This window comes from Cheilinus undulatus, linkage group 1, assembly GCF_018320785.1.
Source record: "Cheilinus undulatus linkage group 1, ASM1832078v1, whole genome shotgun sequence".
In the NCBI taxonomy this organism is placed as follows: domain Eukaryota; kingdom Metazoa; phylum Chordata; class Actinopteri; order Labriformes; family Labridae; genus Cheilinus; species Cheilinus undulatus.
In genome coordinates this window covers 1,094,313-1,107,355 of record NC_054865.1, presented here as the reverse complement: position 1 = coordinate 1,107,355, position 13,043 = coordinate 1,094,313, and positions in this window count along the sequence as shown.

Here is a 13,043-nt window from a genome sequence, read left to right as displayed (position 1 = left end):
TGAGGTTTAAGATGACATAAAGACATAAAAGAGACACACGTTGAGTATCACTGTTTAAGATCGATGTTTTTAAAATGAGGCATTTTAGCACTCTTACGTGTTAGTGTGAACAAGGCCGCCGCTACAGGGGGATAAGAGGGACAGCTTTCTGGGGCCCAGCTAAACCTCTGGCTCTATCAGGGTCCATACTCTGGGTTTATCAGGGTCCATACTCTGGGTTTATCAGGGTCCATTTTCTGGGTTTATCAGGGTCCATACTCTGGGTTTATCAGGGTCCATACTCTGGGTTTATCAGGGTCCATACTCTGGGTTTATCAGGGGCCATTCTCTGGGTTTATCAGGGTCCATACTCTGGGTTTATCAGGGGCCATTCTCTGGGTTTATCAGGGGCCATCCTCTGGGTTTATCAGGGTCCATTCTCTGGGTTTATCAGGGGCCATTCTCTGGGTTTATCAGGGGCCATTCTCTGGGTTTATCAGGGTCCATTTTCTGGGTTTATCAGGGTCCATTCTCTGGGTGTATCAGGGGCCATTTTCTGGGTGTATCAGGGGCCATTCTCTGGGTTTATCAGGGGCCATTCTCTGGGTTTATCAGGGGCCATTCTCTGGGTTTATCAGGGGCCATTCTCTGGGTGTATCAGGGGCCATTCTCTGGGTTTATCAGGGGTCATTCTCTGGGTTTATCAGGGTCCATACTCTGGGCTTATCAGGGTCCATACTCTGGGTTTATCAGGGTCCGTTCTCTGGGTTTATCAGGGTCCATTCTCTGGGTGTATCAGGGGCCATTCTCTGGGTTTATCAGGGGTCTTTTTCTGGGTGTATCAGGGGCCATTCTCTGGGTTTATCTGGGTCAATTCTCTGGGTTTATCAGGGGCCATTTTCTGGGTTTATCAGGGTCCATTCTCTGGGTTTATCAGGGTCCATTCTCTGGGTTTATCAGGGTCCATTCTCTGGGTTTATCAGGGTCCATTTTCTGGGTTTATCAGGGTCAATTCTCTGGGTTTATCAGGGGCCATTCTCTGGGTTTATCAGGGGCCATTCTCTGGGTTTATCAGGGTCCATACTCTGGGTTTATCAGGGGCCATTCTCTGGGTGTATCAGGGGCCATTCTCTGGGTGTATCAGGGGCCATTTTCTGGGTGTATCAGGGGCCATTCTCTGGGTGTATCAGGGGCCATTCTCTGGGTTTATTAGGGGCCATTCTCTGGGCGTATCAGGGGCCATTCTCTGGGTGTATCAGGGGCCATTCTCTGGGTTTATCAGGGGTCCAGTCATTTCTGTGGGCAGAGCTGATACCTTATATCTTTTTTATGTTAGTGATGCAGGGATGTATTTAGTTTGTGGTTCCATGAATGATTGAGCAGACAAGAAGTACTGTGTGTTATTACTTCCTCCTCTGTTTCCATCCATTTCTTTGTTCAAAGATTCTTGAAATCAGAATTTCAAACCAACACTCTGGGGAGGAGAAGAAGTGGTTCAGAGAAATTTAACAGGGGGCTGGCAGGTGAGTTTTCATTTTTGCATCAAAGTTGACAAAAATCTCTCCATGCATTTGTACAGTACTGAGGTCACAGTGACCTTTGACCTGGAGAATCGACCCTGATCTTGGGGTCTCTCTCAGCGGATTTTAAATGGAGGGGTACATGTAAATGGACTTTAATATCTCATCCTAGGCCGTAGATGTGCTTCATGGAGGCCAATCATGTGGAAATAGTTCTAGTTTAAGGGTTTACTTTAATGCAGACTTTAAGAGGCCTGCTGAATGAGGTCATACCCATTAAACTGATTCAGTGACATTTCCTGGACCTGTGAGTATTTTCACTAGAAGCAGAGTCAGCACATGATGTGATGTTTTCACTTCCTCTGCTGTGATTCTTAGAACGGTACTCACAGAGAACCCTCGTCACTATAAGGCCTTTCACTTTGTTCTTCTGGTGATCCATCCTGATTCACGGTTTCATCAGGAGACAGAGGGAAGTGAAACCGTTTCACTATTCCAGGGCGGGTCTAGTGTGAATGCATGATTTAAAATCAGCTCTAAAGAGGAAAACAGCTAGAGCAGTGTTACTCAGCCCTGCTCAACTAAAGAGCCAAATAGTTGAAAAATATGTCTGCAAGAGCCACAATCTGAGAGGTGAGAAGTGGCAAACATGGGTCTAAGTGGCCAAAAAAATAAGTTTATGGTGGCAAAGCAGGAAAAAGTGGCAAAAATGGGTGAAAATCGGCAAAATAGGTATAACATGGCCAAACCTTGGTAAAAAGTGGCGGAAATGGGTGAGAGGTGACAAAAAATGAATCACTGATGAATAAAATGGGCTAAAATCAGCAAAAAGTTGGAAATATTGGGAAAAAAACCCCAACATAGATTGGCAAAATAGGAAAAAATTGAATTTAATGGCAAAAGGCAGCTTAAACCAGCGAAAAGTGGCCAGAAATGATAAAAAGCAGGATAAACGTGTCAAGAATTGGCAAAAATTGGATAAAAGTGGCAAAATTAGGCTAAAAGCGACAAAAAGTAAGTGGAAAAATTGGCTAAAAGCAGTAAAAATGGCAGAAAATGGAGAAAAGGGGCAAAAGATTGCAAATACGGGCAATGGACATATACAGACAATAAAAAATAGTTGACAATTAAATCCTGCCGTATAAGTGCTGGAAAAAACGGATTAAAATGACTTGCAATGGATAATTTGTGAGGTCAAAGTTCCCTGTGTTTAAGACTTAGAGCCACGTGTGGAGTGTCACTGAACTAGAGCCTTCATTGTATCACTAATATAAACTTTCTGGTAAATAATTCTGGTGATAAATACACATTAAAACAATTAAGAAGTGGGCTAAGTATTATTACCTGAGGAATGCCAAAAACGTTTAGTTAAAGGTTTTATTTTTGTGCTCTATCTAAAAAATAAATATAAATAAAATTTTAACAAATGCTCCAATTTGAGCGCCTACTCCATATCTGAGGGGAAATAGACTTTAATTACATGTGATTCATTTCCAGAGATTCGTAGTGATTTCTAAGACCTCAGGTGGTTCCCAGTTCTGCTGTCCCCTCCTTTGGCTGGTGAGAATATTTCCTCACACACACACCCCCCCCCACACACACACACACACACACACCCACACACACGGACACACCTGTCTCTCACAGGTAGGACGGGGTAAAGGACCACCACTGAGGTTCAGGTGTCTGCTCAGGTCTCTTCTCTTTATGTCGACATTAGTAACGTCTGCTTTAGACTTGTCAGTCCTGCATTTTCCTAGAAGTCGTCCCACATTTGTCCGTTTTTTTTATTTTTTTGCTAGCGCTTTATTCTTTAGCTGCCACAGACTCCTCTTTGGGAATGGCTGAGTATTTTATTGGTTAAAAAGCCTCACAGTCTCTCCGGGCTGTCTTCAGTGAACTGGACGACCTGATCAGAACGGATCCTAACGCCCCGGCAGGATCAGGCTCATGTCCTGTTTTAGAGTCCATCTGAGCGCCCTGATAGCTATCCCGCCATCAGGACGCTCAGGAGGAGTTGATGCAGAATTCCACATACTGCTGCTTTAACACGGTCATTGCTGCCTGCAGGTCCTCGGATGTTTTTATTCTACTTTACGTGTTAGCTGGTCCCATAATCTGGTTAGAAAAGAAAAGTTAGAGCAGTGTGAAGGTTTAAAATGAAAACTGATTTAAACCTCCAATCCAGTGTTACTCAACCAAAGAGCCGAATTGTTGAAAAATACATTTACAAGAGCCACAATCAAAGTGGTGAAAAAACAGGTCAAAGTGGGGATAAAAATAAGTCAAAGCTGGTAAAAAAAAAAAAAAAGGTCAAAAAGTGGCAAAAATGTTGCTAAAAATGGGTGAAAATGGGGTAAAATAGGCATAAAATGGCCAAAACTGTCATTAAAAATGGAGAGAAAGGTGGCCGAAATGGGTGACAAGTGACAAAAATATTCATAAAGCTGCAAATAATGTGACAGAAAATGAGTGAAAAGTGTTTAAAATGGGTAAAAAGCAGCAATAAAGTGGGAAAATGGGCAAAATTGGGAAAAAGTGACATTTAATGGGAAGAGGCAGCTTAAACGGGAATGGGGGAAAATACAAATTGCCAAAAGCAGGATACAAGTGGCAAAAAAGAGGTGAAAATGACAAAAATGGGATTAAAGTGATAAAAATTTGCAAAAAGTAGAGGCAAAAATTGCAAATAAGGGCAATGGAGACAGACAAAAAAATAAAGGTTGACAATTAAAGCCTGCTGTATGAGTGTGGGAAACAAACTGATTAATGCTACTTGCAATGGATAATTTCTGAGGACAAAGTTTCCCTTTTTAAAGCCTTCCTGCAGGAATAATGCTTCAAATAAAGACAGAGAAGAGCCACACTTTTTAACAAAAGAGGCTGAGTATCACTGACGCCGTCATCCTCAGAGTCTGTTAAATTCACTGTGTGGAAGTTCGAGGAAAGATAATCTGAGTTGCTTTCTGAGGCGATGAAACCACAAAGATTCCCCTGATTTTAAGAAAGGATGTTAAAAATCAAACAGGCTTCCTCACTTTTAAAATAAAACCTGATGAGGAAGAACGACTACCCAGAAGAGAGGAAGAAGTGAGAACAGGAAGAGAAACTACCACTCAGGAACCCTCTGGATTTACATTTTATATTTAAATCAAATAAAGACTGAACCTTTTCAAAAACAAAACTGTGGCTGCAAATAACTCAGAGATCATCTTCAGTGTGTGAACATACATTTAAGTGTTCACAGAGAGGAGTCTGCAGGGCTTTACTGAGCCGATAACGTCCATGAATTCAAAGTTCAAACAGGATATCTAAAATTCAAATGTTGTTTTTGCAGCTTTTACTAAACTTTCAGCTATAATAAAAAGCTTTTCACTCATTTAAAGCAGAATTTTGGATGATAACTCTGTTTACAGACGTCAGGGGCGATTCTAGGATCAGAGGTTTAGGGGTGCTGAGCTGCCCAGCCAGGCAAGATAAATTTCACTGTTTTTTACATTTCAACACAATTTCATTCCCACATTTGTGAAAGAAAAGCGTGACGCTTTTTGGGAAAGTCTGTGACTAAACCATCAAATCTGATAAAGGTTATTTAAATGCTGAGCCACAGCAAAAGAGGAATGATTGGAATGACAGTATGCATGTTTCTGGAGTAAACCAGACCCCTATAGTGAGTACCAAAAATACCAAAAATGGACCTTGGACTTCTTTTTTGGACTTTCATTTGAAATGCAATGCACAACATGTAAAACACATTAACAGAAATGGACTTTTCAATGTTTGTCTATACGTAAAATGATATTGTGAATGTAATGTTTTTCTTCGTCAGCTTTAAAGTTGCTGTTTTGCGTGCCACTATTCTCTGTTGGTTTTCTTACCTGGTTCCTCCTGATCTTGCCCTCTCTCCTCTCCTTCCCCTTTTACATCTCTCCCTCTTTGGACTGACAATCACACACAGATTGTATTCAACTAGATGAAAAATTACATAAATGTGAAAAAATACTAATCAGAATACTAATATAAAAAGTCCTCTCTCTGCTCCTCTCTCTCTCTGAACTGTCAAACAAAGGCAAATAACCAAACAATGTGTTTTATCTAATAAGTGACATCAACTGATCCAACTTACAGCATGGTTCTAGATAGACCATTTGATCTAACACTCTTACCTGAACCTGGCTCTTTTTTTCCAAAAAACAATCTTACATCCATGATGAGGCTGTCTATCTGTCTGTACACACACGCACACACACACAATGGAAGTTATAATGTTAATGGGCATCCAGTCAGTTAGCTAGTCAGTTATTAACACATGCACATGACACAACAGCTAGCTTCTCTCATTCCAGTTCAAACAGAGGACAGTGGTACTGTCTGACCACCTGCAACGTCTCCTAGCTAGAAAACGTCAGCCAACTCCCACCTAACAACATAAACAGTGACCTACGATTAAATGTAGTAAAAATGAGGACTGGTGAGGATAATAATGCGTTGGTATTGAGTGGCAGAAGTGAAGAAATGTGCCACATATCCTGGTATAAGCCAGGTACTTGCACCACTGCTGCATATCACTGGAAGGAGCGCATTGCTCTGATGTCTGTCCAGCCCCTCTCATTGTGGCGGGAAATCCGTCTCCTTGAAGGCGGCTTTCACATAAGGGGCCTGGTCCTGGATTCGTGTACACTTGAGCCTCTAGTCTGGTTCTTTTTGGGTCAGTGTGAATGCAAATGAACCGAGCCTCTCTACTTGGGGAGGTGGTCTCAGGCGTGGATCGTGTGGACCGGCATGGTTCGACTTAGATGTGAATGCAACTGCAGCCAGATACAGGACAGAGAGGTGCGTCAGCTGTTTGACAACAACGTAAAAACTAGACTTCTTTAACGTGAAGCAGTCTGTTCACATTTTTCTCAAAGACAGAAATCTTCAGAACCAAGTCAGCCAATGGAGGTCAAAGTCACTGCATCCCGTTCAAATCTACTGAACCTCAGAGAAAGCCCCCTCAGAGATCAGAGCTCAGCTCAGTAGATATGTTTGTCTGTTTTTAGGGGGAGATTAGGAGGTACTATTGTTGTAAAACTAGAGAGCATTTTAATGTTCTGAGATCAGGACTAACCCCGAATTTCCATATACAGGGTGCGCGCCACGCACCGAAGCGCCACGAGTTTGCTCCGACCGAAAGGTGAGCGACCTCGCCCACTTGAAGCGAGTCTAGAGCGCTGCGCCGCGGAACACAAGCCCTGATCATCAGGAAGAGATCACGGGAGAACTGTGAGTTTACGCAAGAATAGCATGTCAACAGCGGACTATTTTACCTTTTGGGGTTAATTTATCATCCTTTCCAGCATAAGTCCATGATATTACTGCTTCCTCCATTGAGTGAGTACAGTAGGAAGTTAAAAGGTTCATGTTTGCTTAAAGGATCTGTGGTTTCATGTCCAATTCTTTGGCTAAATATCCCCAAAAGTGAACTTTTCCTCGTCAAAGGCACCATTGTAGCTCTATGACCCACTGACCTCTCGGTGAGCCTTTGCTCTCGCTGCAGGATGAGACGTAATGTTGATATAGTGATAATTTATGACCGGGAGTTGGTGCATTGTGTTTTATTTTGAAAGAACCGGATGTTCTACTCTTGTGACTTCCATGGTTGGCGCTTTCTGAATGACAGTGAATTTATGAGGTTTGGCAGCGGCCGGCGCTGAAAATAGACCTGCAGCGTATCTGAAACGAAGCCGAGCGGAGTGGCGCTCCAGGCACACGCCGCTGCCGGTCTGGAGCGCCAGCTATGGAAATGCTCTGATAGACTAGAGAGGGAGCGAAGTGCTCCGCAGTACGATTCGCCAGCATTCTGCGGCGTGCACGCTGATTCTTTTTCTTCAGTCTTTCCATTCAAACCTCTCTTTGACTCTAAACTTCCTCTTAGTTCTAAGAATTTCTCTGTTTGTGCTCTCATTCAGGCCGATCCTAACCTGGCATTTGGATTTGTTTCACACATCCATCTGGTAAACCTTCCAAGGATGCTGTTTGGGAAAGGGTGGAGCCTTTGGAAAAAAAACTTGGAGGGTGATTAATGAACGTTCTGTCTGTCACATCTTTACAGGCCAATCAGAGCAACAAAACAGATGATGTAGCCGCTACTGAGGAGTAAACTCCATAGAGAACTGCATAATGTGAACCATAGCCTCTGTAGACATGTCAGTACACGACTTTTGTGGATTTTGAAAAGAAAACAACTCACTGCTGTTCTTTGTTCTTCTTTTAATGAAGAAATGTTGTCAAGTGCTGATAAAACTGGCGCCTTAGCAGCATCCACGCTAAAGTCTCCCGCCATAATTGAACCGGTCTCTTGCTGCTGCTTGTTTACGTCACGACTCTGCCGTGCCAGAAAGTACTGCCCCTCGTCACTGATTGGTCCTGTCACTTTCTAACCGGCCCAAACAGTTCAGACAGGAGCTTTGCAAGATGGATTCACCAGTGAGAAACACGGAAACAGGCGAATCTATCTGCTTTGCATGGTTAAGTCGATTCTGCTCGTTTGTCAAACTGAAAGTCTGATTTTTCCCCATGGCGTACGAATATTTCTGAAACGTATTTCTGTGCTCAGATTTTTCTCAGAATCATCCAATAGGAAACAGGTAGAGGATGGACCAATCACGTTAGCTCTGCCCGTTGTTGCTGTGCTGTTCTCCTTTGATCTCACTGAGAGTCCCAACATTCTACCACACACACACTCATAGTAAATGTCTGAGAGCCAAAACCCATCATCAAACTTTAACAGGGATGATTAAAAACCTGTCAAAGATTAAAAAGTGAATCCAGCTGAATAATTTATCCACCTTTTAAAGGCAAAGTCAAGTCTGGAGGGGCTGATCTATTTTTCTGAACATTTTATCTCTATAGTAGGTAATTTTATAAAGCTGAGATTGTCAGTTATTCACGTTATACTTTATTGTGTTCTGTATCAGCCTTGTTTTGTAAGCCCATAACGGTGTTAATTTTGTCGACTACAACTATGACTAAAACTGTTTGTCGAAAGCCTTTTTCCATGACATAAATTAGACTGAGACTAACAAAACTAGATCTGTGATGACTAAAACTAGACTGAGACTAAGAAAAATAGATCTGTGATGACTAAAACTAGACTGAGACTAAGAAAAATAGATCTGTGATGACTAAAACTAGACTGAGACTAAGAAAAATAGATCTGTGATGACTAAAACTAGACTGAGACTAACAAAACTAGATCTGTGATGACTAAAACTAGACTGAGACTAAGAAAAATAGATCTGTGATGACTAAAACTAGACTGAGACTAAGAAAAATAGATCTGTGATGACTAAAACTAGACTGAGACTAAGAAAAATAGATCTGTGATGACTAAAACTAGACTGAGACTAAGAAAAAACTGACAACAACTAGGTTTAGTTTTCATCAAGATGACTAAAACTAGACTAAAATGTAATGTAGTTTTTGTCAGACATTCTAAATCTGTGATATTTCTCCACTGTGGGTAAATCTGTCAAAAACAATACATCTGTATCTATTTTTCCTTTCAGCTGTAGAAAGCAGGGACCCCAGGTTTGGCAGAGAACACACTACCATGATTTAGTACCAGATTTAGGCAAGAGAATAAATGCTTGGACTAAAAGTAAAGACTAAAATGTGAGGACTTTTCATGGACTTAAACTAAAACTAACAAGGATGGAAATGACCAAAATGGGACTAAAACTAAAATGCATTTCATTTAAAGACTAAAACTAGTATTTAAAATAGCAGTGCTAGAATAGTAGTAGTCTGAATAAGTCCAAAAGCCCTAATCAATGAAGGTTTTTATTGACCATGAAGCTAAATAATTAGCTATCCCTAGGTTATGGAGAAAGGATGGGATCAAATAAGTCTGCACTTCTTCCCATCCCCCTCAGATAAGTAAATAATCTGGTGATGGCTTTGCTGTGCTCCTGTTTTTTTCATCTATGTATGATAAATATTTGTTTCTTATTTCCGTTTTTATTTACTTTGTGTGTTTGAAATACAGCACAACTAATACTGATAGTGAGAGGAGCTACTGGGCCTGGAGTAGACTGAGATGATGTGTGTGTGACAGAATGTTGGGACTCTCAAAGCTAACGTCTCCTGGAGAATAGCACAGCAACGACAGGCAGAGCTAACGTGATTGGTCTATCCTCTACCTGTTTCCGATAGGCTGCTTCATCAAAGGATCAAAGAGCAGAAACACTTTTCAAGCATGCAGAGAAAGTTTCATACGCCACAGAGAAAAATCAGAGTTTCAGTTTGACAATCAAGCAGAATCAGCCTGGATGAGAGGAGAACGGACGAACAGGAAATTTAAGCAGGAACTAAAGATGTGACATCAGCAGAGACACAGAAAAATCGAAGAACGAGGAGGCAGTGTAGAACACAAAGACAGGTTTGAATAGAAGAAAAATCTGAGCTCACATTGATCTAAATAAATGTTAAAATGTGCTCTTGAGTTTTGCGACAATAATGACTCCATAGAAATTACTGAGAAGTGTTGCCCTGATGTGAGGCCGGGGGGTTAAAGTGAATAAAATTTTCTATCTCCTGCTGCAGCCTAATGATGTCTGGTCCTGTTCCTGTGAAGTGACTGCCTGTGAGAAACTCGGCTGGCACCGTTTTCACTTTGAATAGAAGCTAATGATGTTAGCACCATAAAAAAAGAAGCTAATGATGTTGGAGGGCCATAATGAGATCCAGTAACACGCCAGGCTCAGACTCTCTGCAGTGGACTCGGGCTGAATTTGTCCTAATCCCTCCGGCGCGTCTCTGAGGCCGCTGCAGGTCTGGATTAGCAGCTGCCTGCAGGGCGTTCTGAAAAACAAAACTGTCACAACCCAGGAGCATGAAGCGGAAAGGGGCAGGAAGGACACACACAGCCAGCTTAGTCGCCACGGAAACAGCTCGTCTGCACGTAACTGGTCAGGTTTCGATGCCTAGTGGTACTTTAGACAGGTCAGCACAGAGAGACGTAGGAAGACGATGGAGTCATGCTAACAGCTCGCTACGATGAGCCATCAATCCTACGTAAGCAACTCGCCATGCCGTCTCAAACATCTGTGATTCTGAACGGGTCTTTCTGAAGAGCTCAGAGACTTCCAGGGTGGTTCTGTGATGATGACACCTTTGACGTAAGACAGCTAGATACTCCACGGTCAACTGCAGTGATATTACTGTGTGGAAGAGTTTAGGAAAAACAGCCATGGAGCAGAAGACTGCTAAGGATCATGGATAAAGGTCTTCAAGTCTCTGCTGAATTCACAGCTGAAGAGTTCTGACCTTCCCCTGGCATTAATGTAAACACTCAAACTGCAGCAGGAGCTTCATGGATGGGTTTCCATGGTAACAGCTGCATGCAAGCCTCACATCATCAAGTCCAACGCTAAGCACCAGATGGACAGTGGTGGACGAAGTACTCAACTTCAGTATTTCAGTCAAAGAATAAATACTCCTTGTCAAACTTTACTCCAGTACAAATGAGAGTAGCTCAGTCTTTTTATTACTGGGTGGAAGTACTGGAGTACTTGCTTTAAAAAAATACTTAAGTATTGAAAGTACTCTTTTAAAAAATTGCATATGTATTTTCACATTGCTTAAGTCAAATACTAACCTGGCTAAAAACTCAGAGGGTGACTGGATAAACATTCTGTCTGTCATATTTTTACGGGCCAATCAGAGCAACAAAACAGATGATGTAGCCGCTACCGAGGAGTAAACTCCATAGAGAACTGCATAACGTGAACCATAGCCTCTGTAGACATGTCAGTACTCAACTTTTGTGGTTTTTGAAAAGAAAACAACTCACTGCTGTTCTTTGTTCTTCTTTTAATGAAGAAATGTTGTCAAGTTCTGATAAAACTGGCGCCTTAGCAGCATCCACGCTAATGTCTCCCGGCATAATTGAACCGTCTCTTGTTGCTGCTTGTTTACGTCACGACTCCGCCGTGCCAGAAAGTACTGCCCCTCTTCGCTGATTGGTCCTGTCACTTTCTAACCGGGCCCAAATGGTTCAGACAGGAGCTTTGCAAGATGGATTCACCAGTGAGAAACAAGGAAACAGGCGAATCCATCTGCTTTGCATGGTTAGGAGAATGAAATGCTGACACCAAATTGCTGGTAAAAACTCCTCTCTACCATCTCCCAGAGCTATCAGCCTAACAGTCATATTCAAGGGAGGACTTTACAACTAGTAGAGGTTAGGTGTAAGATTTAATTTAGAACTTAAGCCTACATTGAATTTATCTCAGCTGGTGCAACACCTTAAATGTTAGGAGAGCGTAAACTCCGTTGTAAGTAAGAACTTACGTTCAAACTAGGCTACGTTTGAACTTACGCACAGCTGGTGCAACCCATAGCTGGCCTCCTCCTGATGTTGCACTATTTATTTATTTTGAAGAGAAGGAAACAGGGGGCACATTGGATTGTGGGTAATTCATGCAAGCAGACAATACATATGTGCATCCTTTGAAATTCTCTGTTTGAAGGACTCGGAAAAACTCTAAGGATCCTCGACACTGGAACAGTCCAACGCCAGTCGATGACATAGTTTCCTTTAAAAACGTCCGTTCAGGAGCACAGATGGTCGAGTGATTTAAGGCGCGACCCAAGTACGCGGGCGGCACAGGTTCGAATCCAGCCTGTGGCCCTTTACCGCAGGTCTCTCCCCACTCTCTTCCCTGTTTCCGAGTCTATCCACTGTCCTTCCTCTATCAAATAAAGTCATGAAAAGGCCCAAAAATAAATCTAAAAAAAAAACAAAAAACGTCCATTCAAGGATCCTCTCTTGGCTTTCAGAAACAACAAATGTCAGGACTTGCTGCTGTGGCATGACCCTAAACAGACCGTTTATGCTGGAAAACCCTCCAATGTGGCTGAATTAAAACTATTCTGCAAATAAGAGCAGGACAACATTCCTCCACAGAGATAAGAAAGACTCATTGACAGTTATCACAAATGCTTGCGGTGACGGAGAAGTTACGGAGAAGTTATGGGGAGGTTACAGACAGGTTACGGAGAGGTTACAGAGAGGTTATGGTGTGGTTACGGGGAAGTTACGAAAAGGTTACTGGGAGGTTACGGGGAAGTTACGGAGAGGTTATGGAGTGGTTATGAGGAAGTTATGAAAAGGTTACGGGGAAGTTACGGAAAGGTTATGGGGAGATTATGGAGAAGTTAAAGAGAGAATAAGTGGAGGTTACAGAGAGATTATGGAGAAGTTACCGAAAGGTTACGAAGAGGTTACGGAGAAGTTAAAGAAAGGTCATGGAGCAGTAACAGAGAGGTTACGGAAATGTTACAGAGGGTTACGGAGAAGTTACGAGGAGGTTAAGAAGAAGTTACAGAGAGGTTACGGGGAGGTTACAGAGAAGTTACAGAGAGGTTATGGGGAGGTTACAGAGACACTAAGGGGAGGTTACGGAGAAGTACTGAAAGGTTTTGGAGAGGTTATGGATAAGTGACGGAGAGGTTGAGGAGATGTTATGGGGAGGTTACGGAGAGGTTACGGAGAAGTGA